This window comes from Urtica dioica, chromosome 8, assembly GCF_054948205.1.
Source record: "Urtica dioica subsp. dioica isolate 48M chromosome 8, U.dioica_male_clone48M_v1_H2, whole genome shotgun sequence".
NCBI classification, from domain to species: Eukaryota; Viridiplantae; Streptophyta; class Magnoliopsida; order Rosales; family Urticaceae; genus Urtica; species Urtica dioica.
The window spans coordinates 8,429,691-8,445,518 of record NC_142763.1 but is presented as its reverse complement, the minus strand read 5'-3'; the positions used below and the strand labels follow the sequence as shown (position 1 = coordinate 8,445,518).

At 33.4% G+C, this 15,828-nt stretch overlaps 1 long non-coding RNA gene across 2 annotated transcripts; it reads left to right on the top strand.

The window, feature by feature from the left end:
• Positions 1 to 752: 752 nt before the first annotated feature.
• Positions 753 to 2,387, top strand: LOC149387830 (uncharacterized). 2 transcript variants are annotated; one of them, XR_016300860.1, is made up of 3 exons: positions 753 to 1,298; positions 1,487 to 1,660; positions 1,883 to 2,387. It is a non-coding gene; the product is annotated as an uncharacterized LOC149387830 (long non-coding RNA). The 2 variants fall into 2 exon arrangements; XR_016300859.1 differs by having other exon boundaries at positions 1,446 to 1,660.
• The last annotated feature ends 13,441 nt before the right edge of the window (positions 2,388 to 15,828 follow it).

The following is a 15,828-nucleotide window of genomic DNA, read 5'->3' as shown; positions in this document are numbered from 1 at the left end:
ATAACAAGTTTCAAAGCACAAAAAGGACACCATGCATGATTGCCAGTATGAGTGGGATGCAATAATGGTGGGATGCAGAACATTCAACGAATTATTTTTTGTTTCAGCCATGAACTCAAATTATTAGTTTAAATTTTATATATATATATATATATATATATATATATATCAAAATTTAAAAGCAGATTCATATATGAAGACAAAAGTCCCAATAGGACATATTTTTAACTGTAAATGTGTGAGTTGTCTATGCTTCTACTCGAGCATGATCAACTTTTTGTTTGCTCAACTTGCTCTCCATATATTTATTGTTTTGCGTTCATAGGCTCACAATTTTTTTTTTTTTAATATAAGCTTATTGTTTCTCACGAATTAACAAGTAATAAAAGACAATTTAAAATAATGATTGCATAACCACAAGTTTCCCTATAAACATAGACTTCATCCACAACAAGTTTTCATATCTTTCAACAAACACAGAAGTTAATAACATCACTGCGCTTCTCATCTCTCTCTCTCTCTCTCTCTCTCTCTCTCTCTCTCTCTCTCTCTCTCTCTCTCTCTCTCTCCCACTCTCTAAATTTGCCTATATCAAGTATCAACCACAAAAAGTTAATATCACCGCTAGAAGCATTTAAAAAAAATATTACCGCTACTCTCTCCCTCTCGCTTGATGTATATATATATATATATATATACAAGCAAAATGCCCGCGCGTTGCTTGATGTCTTTTAACAGCAAAATATGTGGCTGCGGTGAAACGTCTATGGTATCGGTCTCGGTATCAGACAGTTCGTATTCGATTTATTTGAACCGGTAATCGCATCTCAAACGTATTATTTTTCAGTAGTTATACCTCTACTTTTTTATTCTCTGTAGGGTTTTCTTTTTTTGTTTCATTTGCCCAAAATAAGAAAAATAAGTATTTAACTTGTTATAAGAAAAATATTTCTTTCTTTCTGATGCAAAAAACTTTTCCCAAAAAATCCCAGCCTCTCATCAACGAAAAGAATGAGACCACCACTTCTCCATCCACGGGTGAAGGCTACTTCGCCGATCAGGTCTCATTTTGATGATGTTGTGATTTAAGTTCTGCTAACATTTTTTTGGAAATATTATGGAGGGATTTTTTTATTTTATTTTTTCATGGTAAAACACTTATCTGGGTATTAGTATTAAGCAATTTTCTATAGAAAGACTAATAAAAATAAAGCTTATATATTTCCAATTTGTTGACAGATGCTCCATTATTTTTTTAAGGGGAAGATCTTCTGAACTTCATCAAGTAGGATCTTCTGGTAATCCTTTCCTATCAAAACAATTTAATTAATCTATTTTTTTTGTGCGATACTCGATCTCTCATGAGTCCAGCTTTTCTTTCTTTCTCTTATTGTTCTCGATTGTATTTTTTTTGTTCTATTCTGAAATATACACTTTTTCTCCAGACTGTTCTAATTTACTTGATCATTTCCCCATGTTCGTCAAGATTAGTTCTGCGCTGATGTCGAAGTTGAAGGTCTAGATCTTCCGGCTTATTTACTATCTTAGGCTGAGTATTGCGGATCACATACACTCGGCTTCGAGGACTGCCATTGCCGCATCTTCAACTTCAAGTGGTGGTTCGAACTGATCCACGGGTGAACGTTACCTCGCCGATCAGGTCTGATTTTGTTACGTGTGGTGATGGAGGAAAAGTGAGACTGAACAAAGAGAATGAACAAAAAAAAGTAAAAGAATGAACAAAAGTAAAAAAAAAAAAAAGTAAAAGAATGAACAAAAGATTAAAAAATGAAGTTAAACACAACAAATAGAAATTGATTGTGGTCAGATTGTTACATATTGATGTACAATGGCTGAATTTGTTGTATTGGTCTGATTGTAGTTTTGAAGACGAAAGAGCAGAAGTTGGTGTCGATTTCTTCGGTGAAGGAGCATGGAATATATAGGCCGCTTGGAAAGAAATGAAAAACTTTCCAGAAATTTCATGAAATAGCTGTTGATGATTTTTGCAATGCAAATATCTGGAGAATTCCAGACAATTAATTTACTTCGGGCAGCTCCAACGATTTAAAACTGTCATATGTGGATGTCGGTTTGTATTCCAGAATATTCTAAGTCAGAGTGGCATTTTTGTGATTTTTTTTTTCTTTTAGGAGTAGTTGTAATATTTTAATCAGAATGACATTGGCATGCCATGTAATTATGAGACTTTTAAAGGGTATTTTTGTCAAATTTTTTAAGTGTACTGTAGACTTAACAGTAATATGAGTCTGCGTGAATAGTGATTCCGGATTCTCCTTTATATATATATAATAATATATATATACATATTATATTTATGTTTGTGTTAATTAAAGGAGACATTGGGGTGTATGTTTATAGATGCTGACAGAAGATAGAGAGCACAGATGATTTGAAATGCATGGAAGCTATAGCATCTCACTCATTCGTGCTCTCTATCTTTCTGTCGTCGTCACTTTGATATTTAACATTATCACCTAAAGTCCCTCTGGTATAACCTGGTGTTTTTTAATCTAAATTTTTTTTATTTTTTTTATTTACTGTGTTATATTGTTCGTGGGGTATTTTTATGATAGTAGAGTTAATCTTTTGCTTTTATTACAGACGCATTGATTTTAAAATTTTGCCGATCTACATACATCTCTAGGGTTTTTTATGTATATGTATATTTCTAGGGCTGACCTCTAATTTCAGCGTGGCATACAATTTACAGATTCTCATTTGATTATGAGTGTATCGATGATCAAGTTCATTTCGTATTTCTGATGCGTGATTTTCCTACCGAAAGCTAGTTTTGAAAATCCACTCTTTCCATTTAATGTTTTGAATACCTTTTTATTTTACTTTATCCTGACAGATTATTGCAATCCGTATATTTATTCCACTGTTAAGATATATCTGAAGAAATAATTCACCCATACAAATAACATATGAGTTCTGTTATGAACTAGTATTTTTTTTAGCAACTACAAAACAAAAGCTTTGTTTGGCTTAGTTTAAGTGTTGTATATGTAATTTTGAGATGTTCTTTTCAATACCATCTGTATCAGTGTGCATACATTGGAATGTTTCTAAGAGCTGGAATCTATTTAGTGGCAAGTGTTTCGACACGTTTTTATCGTAAAAGGGTGTTTTGATGTCTGATGTCATAATTATTAAAAAGAAGAAGAAGAAATTTGAAGTCTCATTATGTACATTTTTTATTTATTAGAAGCAAAAATAACTTCCCGTTTATTGCAAACCCTAAACCTACATTATTAGCTATATATAACAAAAAACAAAATATAAGCAAAATAACATATATATCTATGTATGGATTATATGTAATTTCTGCAGATTCAAAACCCTAGAATTGGAGGACGGTGGTGACCGAAAAGCCCTTTTGGAATGGTGGTGACCGGAAAAACCCTTTTGTAGGAACGATGTGATGAAATCAAGTGTGTCTTATTTGGTGAAAGCCAATATCATTCTTCAATAATCTTACCAGCTATTGTAACTTTGGACGATTACAGTTAATGTCGCCACAAACATTATACGACTAATTGGAAGAATGTATATGGGACTGAATGCAAATTAAGTTGTTTTTTAAGTCTTTATCTTTCTGGGAGAGTGTTTTTGAGGGATATAACTTTTTATAATGCCTTTTTATCAAGGGGTATACTTGCAAACATGGATTTAAATGTCGCCGAAATTCCCCGATTTTCGCCGGCGGTGTCGTTTTCGCCGGGAAAACGGCCGACGAACTCATGAAAGTCGTTTTTCCATGTTATTTCGTTTGATTTTCTCTGAAAATGACATGCCGTTTGTCCATGTTATGTCGTTTTCGGCTTGAAACTATAAACTCATATTCTGGAAAAATAAAATGGCGGAAGCAAAATGAGGAAGAAGAAGATGAGAGAGGGGAGAGGAGAGAGACGAAGTGAGAAGAGGGAGAGAGAGAGAGAGAGAGACCTGACCTACAATACACTACGTATATAATATACAATCACTGCATAATAGATAACATATTATATCATGACCTGACCTATATGCACTAAGGCCCATTTTCAACAAAAATGTGTAATAAGTGGGAAAATTACAATACTAACGCTTATACGCTTCTTTCAAAACATTATAATGTTTTTCTTTTTTTTTTTGAAATATTTAGGATATTAATACATTCAATATACACTCTTTAGTATATATATTACACAATTATACAATTTCAGTCTACATATTTTAGTATACAATTACATGGTACTGTATAAAAAAAAAATTAAAGTGATAACAATGATAAGAGTATACAAAATAATTGAATGAGCGAAAGACACAAATACTACTTCAAAAATGTTAATTTCGATGATAAAATTAATAAGAGCGTTCATTTTGCAGGTGCGTTTGCGCTTGGCCAATTTTGACGCACGTAGGTAAGAACTCAAATTATTATGATGAAATCATGAATTAGGACTACCAACATAATTGCAATCTGTATTGTATAATTTTGTAATAATTTTATTTAGCACTGCAGTTAAATAGCCTTCTTCAATCATTGAAATTTTATATTAACAGCCAACGTTCGATTGATAATTGAAAATTCGTTACTCAACTTATTAACTAATCGAAAGGGTCAAAAATACCTTTTGACCGGTTTTAAATTAAAAAATAAATAAAATAATAAATTATTTACATGGCAGTTTCTTAACTTAATTAATATTTAATTAAATTTCTTTCTCCATATAATTGTTGATAAGTGTTAATGACAGTTTATCATAGTTTTGTTTTTTGTTTGCTGTTTAAATTGATTAATGGTAGTTTAACAAATGGGTTTTAGAATTACTTGTTTTTTTACGCTATAGTAGTTTATAACACACTTTTTTATTTAAAATATTCAGAAATGAAAGCTTACCCATAAATAATTGAAATCATACATGCATGTATTATACAAAGAATAATCAAACACGTGCAATTTATGATACTACATAACAAAAAATTGAAACGTAAAAGTCCTTGAATGCTCTCTTTCCTGGATTCAGGCTGAAATACAGCTCAATTAAAAAATAAATATTAATTATTAACTATACGAGATTTAGAAAGAAAAAATCAGAAACACATAATTGATAATTGTAGTAACTGTTATTACATATAGTGAACGCCGTTAAATAAAACTTGTTATCGTAGAGGGAGACATCTGGCTGAAAAAGCATAACATGCAATGACTAATGACTAAGTTAAGAATTGGAGAGATCGTGATTGTACCACCTTGCTTGTGTTTAGCAGCTGCTGACAAGTAACAGACATGTAATAACATTTGCCACGTTATAATAAGGAAGAATTTCGCAATAATGCGTTTTTTATGAGCAAAAAACAGCTGTATTTATATATATAGACAAATGTCAAGCGTATAAGAGAGGAAAGAAAATACAGCTGCCCAAAGCGACGTGGCTTGCTCAGGATTCATTAGCTTGTTCTTAATTTTTTTTTTTAATTAATCTATGTAGATAAATGAAAGTTCAGGAAGTATATAACAACAACTCTTTTAATGAGTTGGTTTTGATTGCGAGATTCTACAAAGAAAACATGTCTGAAAATATTTTTGTATTGTTATGAGAAATATCTGATGTTGGACTTAATGTTATGATAGTACCTATAATAATAGAACCGAGAGAGAGAGTATGTGGATAGTAACAAATCTATTTTGAAAGGCGGTTTGACCCATTCTTGTTTGCTTTCTTCAAGTTTCATTATATCTCTGTAACAGTTTAAGAAGAAAAAAGCTTGCGTTTATGCATTGTTTTGAATAATGAAATGTTAAGCCACTTCTGATTCTAATTTTAAATTTTTTTGTATTATGCATTCATATATGTTAACGTTTGGATGGGAGGTATATCCAGGGTGGGCAAAGAAGGGGTGAGAGAGAGATAGAGAGATTGAATTCATAGAATCATCAATCAATATGAAAAACCATACACAATTCCGAGCCCAATACACCAAAACCTACTAGAAAATAAACTCTGTTCACAATTCAAGAAGTGAACCAATCCCTCCGATTAGACTCCACTATCCAGCTAATAGAAAATTAATAGTCTAAAATAATAGATTAAACAACTCTTTTCATAAGCCTACCCACTCCGAACACTTATTTATACTAAAACATAATTAAATAAATAAATAGCATGTAACTCAATAACTAATGTACTAATTTACCAAACCTAAGAGCAGCCAATGCATATGTCACGACCCACGAGCTCTAGCTCGCACGCGAGCCGCGAAGTACTTACATCTCTTTCCTCCAGAATATTTAAATAAACATAGCATTTGTATATAGTAAGCGGAAATAAATTAAATAGCTATAAGACATATATCATAAGTAATAGAATTTTCGGGGAAATTTTTCGCTTTTATTTCACATACAAGTCTTATAGCGACTATATACATAACAAAACACACTCGTTTGTTTTGGACATATCTTACATATAACTTATATACAAACATGGACGCAAAACAAGTAACTAGAATACAAGTTTACTAGTTACATAATAAAACACCATTTTTCCCCGTTTAAAACAAAAACTCTCATTGCCACAGGTCGAGCGACGCAAGCCTGGACTAGATCTCCTCCTTCTACCCGAGTAAAGCCTTTCCTTTGCCTACATTACCAAGGGTCATAAACTATGAGTCGAAAGACTCAGCAAGTGGGAGTCTATCTAGTAATAAAAGCGACTAGATGACATGTGACGTGCACATAACACATAAATTATGCATGAAAGACATATGATTCCTATCATATGATATGCAAGCACGTGCATACTTACTACATGTGAACTTGTCATCCTGATCTTCAGGTCATCCAACCACCCACTGCAACAACCCTCAGAATGACAAGTAGCCAACCCTCAGACCCGAGCAATTTAATCATGAGGGTGACTCCAAGTTTTAAACTTCGTCTAGGATCCTCTAATGGTACCATCTCCAATCATAGGGGCGCTCAGGAGCTCCCTGAAAGCTCAGACGTGCCCGGCACGCCGGCAGTTACCAATTACAACACTGCGCCCGTCAGGTATCCCTGACAAAAACACAAGTCTTCAGACTTGCTGGTACCACCGACATCTGTTCTTTTTAAATGTTTGGTACCCGATGGAATCAGAGTACAGCCCTAAACTACAACGGGAAGAGCATCGTTTCGAGTAAAACTCGATTAAATATTGTTTAATATGCTCGTCATAGTATTTTGAAAGAGAAATCAAGGTGTGACCCTTGTAGTCCCTAGAACAGATATCTCAGCTGGAATCTGAGAAACGTCTGTCCCTGCTTTTCCCGTAAACCCGTCTATCGGGTGAATCTAAAATTAGTAAGTCAAAGGAAGATTAACTAATCAAATAAGAAACGGCTTGGGTTGTTAGCGGGTTACGCTTGAACTTAACGGGACAAACCCGAAGCTACATTTTCAATAATAGTAGCCGAAGCCTTAATCTTGATTAGTTTGTCAAATTCATGGGCTTTCAACTACTCTTGTTTACTAACACAGTAAAATGCACATAAACATGTGATTCCCTTGGTAAGTAGTTGACTTAATTCCCACTTACATGGACTCCTGATTCGCTAGCTCCTTCCCCCTCTAACGCCTAATCGTTACGGCGATAGCTGAAAATATCTGAGGAATAAAATGGAGCGTTGAACACCATTAGTTCTGCACTAGCAGAAATACTAGTCTACAAATTCTCATCCCAGAGAAACTGAACAAGGCGCACGGAACTCATATCCGTCACACGCAAAACATACGTTCTTACTTAAGAGAATCAGAGAAAACAAGAACACGATTCCCACATGAAACAGTGATCAAGAGAGAGAACAAGTCCTACAAGTAGCGACTAAACATGAAACTCGAGATTAGCTATGCTAAGGAAGCATTTAATAACCCAAATCCCTTGGGCCGAGCCCAAAACTAGAACCGAAACTCAACGTTAAGAACCCAAGAGGGAGAAAAACTTGTTCCTTTCCACAACGATCCACAAGAACCAAAATCACTACTCTTAGACTTGTAAAGAAAGTCTTACCTCTAAGATCATAGAAATTAGAATAACCCGTTGGTTAGACTATAAGCGTAGTTAATAAAACAACCCGTTTAAAAACTATAGATATAGGTTTTGAAAATAATACTAATCTTAATTATGGAAATATGTTATAATAAGTAAAATAATTAATTAAAAATAATTAGAATACTTAGCTTAAATAATAATCAAGAAAGAATAATAATAAGTAAGGTTGTACAAACCTTTATTTTCAAAACCACTTAATTATTTTTTTTCAAAACTTAATACTTGTAATAAGAAACATAAAATATGGTTTAGCTTAATTATGAGCTGTAACAAAAATACTTTAAGCTTAATCATAAGCTTATAGGTTATAAAATTATTTTTGAAAAACATTACAATACGGGAATGTTTCGGATTCAATCACACACGTTCGGTACTCGTAACTCACGGAAACCGACACTCACGGAAACCGACACTCTCGGTTTATCTCGAACCCACGAACCATAGCACACCTGAAGCACCCGATTTGAATCCGAAACAACTCACTAACTCACGTGATTAGTATCATAAACGTACATAACTATTTTACGAATAATATTACATATTATAGTTAAAAGACTTTTAGTAGAAACGACTCGGTTAACAATTAGAGTCGGGAGCCGGTACATTCACGACTCGTCGTCGTCGCCGCCGTCGCTGTTCAAACGCATCGTCGCCGACGCGGAAACGAAAGGATGCCGAGTCGCTGTCGTCGCTGCGTAACTCACTCTGCCTCGACACGCTGAGGTTTCGCAGCCCGTGTCTGCACCGTCGCTGCGCGCTGTCACAGCCTCAAGACATCTCACCGAGCCGTTGACGTATCGCTCGAACTGAACAGCCCCTCTTTGCCTTGTCGCTGAACCCGAACAGCCCTCGCTGCTCGCCCGCGACTCGCCGGAACCATCCTTGCTGCATCCTCGTACCTGCGGTACGAGCTCGGAGAGACACGCAGCACCAACAAGAGAGCATGGTTAGATTAAAAATTGAACCGAGGATACCCAAGTTTCTCGATTCGAAATCAATTCCCGAACAAGGCATTCGGAAATCGAACACTCACCCGATCCTAACCCGTCCCACGCTCAGCAACAACAACAACAAAAACCAAAGACGAGCAACACTTTCAACCAAGTAAATTTTCTAAAAAGAACCTATGTTATTCACATCCTAGCGAGTCTCCGACTCGTCTAAAAACACCACAAATTCAGATCCGATCCTACGCATATCAGTACCACACCACAGACAAAACAAAAATCCACTCAACATACTTCAAAGCCAAGCACATACTCTGAAATCCGAAACCTCCAAAAATCAGCCCAAAAGTGAACCAAAACACAACTTACGTGAAAACTGAAATTGAACAAGTAAAACTCCAATTTTCAACACTTAAAATCAGAGTCCTAATCAACAATTAACTGATTCAAGCATCACACATGAAAACCCCCAATTTTCCCTTCCAAATTTTCGGCCAAAATATCCATAAAAATCTGAAAATCCTAACTCAAATAATTTCAGCTCACTACAAGCACAAACCGAGCCCAAACACAAGCAACCCACGAAATCAACCAAATGAACTCAAAAACCCCTAATAGGAAAACATAGGAATCGGACTAGAAACAAAGAAAACGAGTTGGATTTCCTACCTTGATGTAGAAAACGAACCCACAACTCTCGGCTTCTCCTACTCCACGAAATCCCGCTCAACCTTGTGGAGAGAACAAAATCGGAGCCAATGATTCTCAGCGTGATTGAAGAAGATGAACGAAGGAAAAGAAAAAGAAATGGAGATGAAGAAGATGAATAACGGGAAGGAGAAGAAGAGGACGAACTCACCTAAACCACTCCGGCGTCTCTCGGTCGTTGTTCTCTCTTTTTTTTTTCTTCCGTGCGTTTTTTTTTTTTCCCTTCTTGCTTTGGTTTGTTCCAACGTGAAAGTGAAAAGATAAGGGTAATAGAAGAGTCTAGAATACTATATGTGTGGCTGAGAAATTAATGGGATAAGGACCAAAAATAATCCTACTAACTTCCTCATTCTCAAATTTCCTTTCAAATAAACCACCTTTTGTTTGCAAATCGATCCTTTTACTCTCAAAATAAACATCTCGTCCATAATTAAATGGAAACGATTTAGAAAATAAACCGAGATAATTTCTCGTTGATTCTAATTTATTTTGAATATATTTAAGGTGTTTCGGAAATTATTTTCACTCCCGAGACTCTTCTTAGTACTCGAGGACTCACCGAAAATATTATTCGGGAAATTAAAATCATTCGAGTCCAACTCGAAATTCTCAACTCATTCCGAAATCTTTAATTGACCTTAAATATTTATTTTCTAAATCTAGGACCATTTCACGCTCTAGTGAAATTATAATTTGCAACAATACTCGATTCAAGGAAAAAACTCGTTCATTGATTCCAACGTTCACAAGACGAGTTACACAAAAAGCCTTACTTTACAGCATACCTCCGATGAGTCTACGGAACTGATGCTTCTGAGGAAGGGTGACAGATAGGCTAAAGGGTGGGCTTTCAGCTTTTCTATGAGGGGGTTTTTAATATTATTTTATTATTATAATGCTTTAGCTAGCTATAATGCTTTAACCCTATAGGCTACGTAAGCTAGCTAGGGTTTGTGAAAGCTCACACGTCCATTCACCTCTGCTCTCCTCAAAACCTGGTGGTACATTAATCTCTCTCTTCTCTGACACTCCCTTCCTCTGCCTCGTCACCTTGATACGTAATAACGTGTGATATATTAAAGCGGATTTATATATGTATGGTTCATTGATTTCAACTATCGCAATTATTGATTTTTGCATAAATGAGATTGTCGTTCGTCATATATAAATTGGGTTCACCGGCTTATCTGCTGTTTTTTAAGACCACAAGCAAAAAGTCACGCGCATGAGAATAGTTTGCGATGAAAAAGAAGAAGAAGAGAGCACAGTGGTTCCCAAAAAGTTCAACAAAGCTCTTCTTACTCTATCTATCTACTTCTTCTCACTTAATTCCTCGTCACGTGACTTCTATTATTATGGCTGTGTATTGCGATGACGATGTGATATGCCCTTGGAAAAGACGTAAATCATAAATAAACAACTAATTAACATATATATGGTTGTGCGTTGAATATAGGAATCTAACCACACTATGTGTATATATAAAAGCCGGAGGAAAATGTTTTTCTTTTAATCTTAATACTACCTTAATTTAACTGTTAACTATTTTCTTTCTCTCTCTCTTTTTTTTTTTGCTAGCAAACTGTTAACTATTTTCAGGAATCCCCGGTGGGCGATGACGAACAATTTTCATAGCAAGTTAGCAACTTCTTCAACTATAAAAAGTTTTGCCTAAAAATTAAAACCCGTCACAAAAGTATTAACAAAGAGAGTGAGAATAAAGAAACCCACATCCTCATTTTAAAGGAATAATACTAGAATTATGATCACTTTAATAATTTTGTACCAAAATTCATTAATTACATTTTAATAAAAAAAATTATTACTTATCTATAGGAGAGAGAAATGTTTGGTATCAAAATATTTCTAAATGACTAGTCATTTAATTTTTTTTTGTATTTATTTCTTAATCATTTAATTTAATTACATTTAATATTTTAACAAACACATTATGTTTAAAAAATAAATAAACTAACACATTTAACTCTCTCTCTCTCTCTCTCTCTCTCTCTCTCTCTCTCTCTCTCTCTCTCTCTCTTGCGTGGCTGATTATATGGGTTGTTAAATGCTAACGGCGTCGGACTGCATAAAAGCGACGTATGGTTCATTTTCGTTCTTGATATTTATTTTGTTCTTCGTGTTAGATTTTGTTCTTCCTTTACATTTTTTTCCTAGTTTAGAGTTTAGATCTTTTCATTAATATATAATGTATGCGAAATGGAGTGATATGTGAAGTAAATTAATATAATTTTTTAAAAGTTTTTTGGAATCTGGAAAAAAAAATTATTTCTTTGAAGATCTATTGATATCTTTGTCAATAAATTTTTGTACGTCAATAAATCTTCAAAGAATATGAAAGTGAAGTATTAAAAGAGATGTAATTTATAAGAGAAATGAAAAAGGAAATTAATAAAGTTAAAAAGGTGAATGTACAAAAGGCAGTAATAGTTCCAAATTAAAACACAAGTAATGGGTTTTGATACTATCAAAATGATCATAATTTCGATATTATCTCAATTTTAAATATATGTTTCTCTTTACTCTGGTTTCCATCGAATCTTCTCGAATCTAAATAATTCAATAAAAATTAAATTGGTTGTCGTTTTTTCTTAATTAGATTTTTCATGTTTTACGCATACCCAATTTTTCTTGTGTTGTTTAAATGGAGAGAATATATAAAAGAAAGGAAATTATGATGGAAAATGTTTAACTAACATTGGGATTTCATTGGAAAAATTACATGGATGGTATTTTAAAAGTGCAACGTTCCAAATATAGTTGGTGTTTTGAATCCTTTCAAAGTTTAGAGGTTTTCAAACTGTAAATGTCATCTTTCTTTTAAATAAAATAGTAAACAGTAAATTAAATTAAATATAACCCAAAACAGTAACAATTTTTGGATTAAAAAAAAATCTATAAACATAAAAAAAATGACAATTAAAAACTTGAAAAAGATTATTTTTGTGATAAATATTTGGACCATATTAGTTTTAAAAAAAACACTATCACAAACAATTTTCACAAATATATTCTATTTTTCATGAAAAATAGGGTGGAAAATAAAGCGTCTAAATTTTAAATGCGGGCCGTATAAATTTCTATTTTCTCACTTTATTCTCATATTTACCCTTTATTTTCCATAACATCAAAAACAAGATATAATTTTTATTTTTCCTCTTAATTTCACTTCCATTTATATGATCACTCGTGTTTTCTCATTCTCTCATATATTGAATTCCAAACGGGTAACAGAGGATAGTCTATGAGGTGTCAGTTTCCTTCTAATGCAATTCTTGCGTATGCGGTCAATCGTGGTATCCTTTTTTTTTATATAAAATTAAGAAGTAAAAAGTTATTCAACTTTTCGTTTTGTTGCAACTATTTACGATTTTGTATCTTAAGAAGCTTAATAGAATTTCAAGGAATATGCAAATAAAAAAATAAAAATAAAAACTTGTAAATTTCGGATTCACACATCTTATAATACAATGAACTTGATAAGATTATAGCTAGTTTCTAGTAATGGTATCCGATTCTCTACCAAAGTTCATTGAAAAGACCAAGCATTTTGTGCCTTTCTTTTTCTTCTAGCACAAAACATAGCTCACAAAGTTCACAACATCATAGCAAAAAAATAAGAATTTTTTTTTTCCTTTGACATAAATTTTGTTGTTCAGTCACCATATCTTATCCAATGGTGAAAATAATAATAATAAATATTATTTTGCTAATTAATATTCAGAAATGAAAGCTTACCCATAAATAATTGAAATCATACATGCATGTATTATACAAAGAATAATCAAACACGTGCAATTTATGATACTACATAACAAAAAATTGAAACGTAAAAGTCCTTGAATGCTCTCTTTCCTGGATTCAGGCTGAAATACAGCTCAATTAAAAAATAAATATTAATTATTAACTATACGAGATTTAGAAAGAAAAAATCAGAAACCCATAATTGATAATTGTAGTAACTGTTATTACCAATTATTAATCATACGTGATAAAAAAAATAATAATAAAAAAAAACCCAAAACTCAAGAATGAATTCATAGAATCATCAATCAATATGAAAAACCACACACAATTCCGAGACCAATACACCAAAACCTACTAGAAAATAAACTCTGTTCACAATTCAAGAAGTGAACCAATCCCTCCGATTAGACTCCACTATCCAGCTAATAGAAAATTAATAGTCTAAAATAATAGATTAAACAACTCTTTTCATAAGCCTACCCAGTACTCCGAACACTTATTTATACTAAAACATAATTAAAATAGCATGGAACTCAATAACTAATGTACTAATTTACCAAACGAGTGTACCATGCTAAGTAGAACTAAAAAAGTCAGGATGAGTCTACGGAAGTGATGCTTCTGAGGAGGGGCTCTTAAGAACGGAGCGAAAGCGTGAGGCACAAAGAGACCTTTGACTCGCCTGACGTGAAGCGCTTCGTTTGTGGGAGCTCGAGCTTGGTGAATATGGTCAAGTTTGCAGCTGGAAAGCAGGATTTCTTCCTCGGTTTCTCCTATTTCGTTTGTGTTCGGTTCGTCCTCGGAATCCCGTGGATTTTCTCCCACGGGCTTGAGTTCGACGTCTTTCAACTCTACTGTCGGTATCTTTTGAATATAGTATACCAACAAAAAAAAATTATGATCAAGTCAGCGAAACATTCTTCTTCTGATTCACTTTAATTATTGTTGAACACTGAAATCACATTGTGCACGATAAATTAACTTTTAATATTTTGTCCCTTCTTTTGGATTTAGGCTTATAGTTTAGTGGCACGAGAATGGAGATCATCTTCGATCAACATGAATACCATCATTTAGACAAAATTCTGTAAGTGCTCTAAATAGTGGATCATTTTATATGTGTTTTTCGATTTCACAAGAAGAAAGAAAGCTGATATGAACCTTGAAGATTTCAATAGAATGGTACTGAATACAAGATAATCAAGGAATTCGAGAGACCCCAAACTCTCTCAGAAGGCTAGCCTTGCACAAAGGTAAATGATTATTTCTAACCTCTATTTATAGACTAAGTGACAGTCAACATATAAATTATATTTCCAGTCCTAACAAAAACATCTATAGTTCTGGACTATCCCACGAACCACGTATTAAATGAACATTTTGGAGCCAAAATTACCAAGACATGAGAAAAGGAAAGCAATTTTCTTTTGTGTTGTCATACATCTTTTGTGTTGTCATACATCTCTTGGCAACGTGAGTGTTGTCGTAACATAACCTTATCACATAATTATTAACCTTATCTCTTTCTGAAAAAAATAAACTTATCTTTTGCAGCCTTTTTTTTTTTTTGCTTACCCCAATGCTTTTATCTTCTGCCAACTGAAATTTTTTACATTTCATTCATGTCCCACCTCGTTTAATTAAAGTCCCACCTCGTTTTATTAGTTATTTTGTTGGACATAACGTTAAATGACATTTCATTCAAACAACTAATGGTTCGAATAGAATTAACCATGCAAGTGTCACTGTGAAGTTTCAAGACACATGAATGTGAACTAAAATAAATATCCACTTTCTATTCAAAAAGCCATGTTTACGCATGAAACATTATATATAATACGACAACAATATATATACTCTCTTTTTTTTTCAACCCCTATGTGTGTGAATCAATGAGACAAGCTAGAGATATGACATGTGTGACGAGGGATTCTCTTTTGTGTTGTCATACATCTCTTGGCAACGTGAGTGTTGTCATTGTAACATTAATTATTAACCTTATCTCTTTCTGAAAAAAAAAAAAAAAAACTTATCTCTTGCAGTTTTTTTTTTTTTTTTTGCTTACCCTAATGCTTTTATCTTCTGCCAACCGAAATTTTTTACATTTCATTCATGTCCCACCTCGTTTTATTAGTTATTTTGTTGGACATAACATTAAATGACATTTCTCTCTAACCAAACAAATAATGGTTCGAATAGAATTAACCATGCAAGTGCCACTGTGAAGTTTCAAGACACATGAATGTGAACTAAAATAAATATCCACTTTCTATTCAAAAAGCCATGTTTACGCATGAAACATTATATATAAT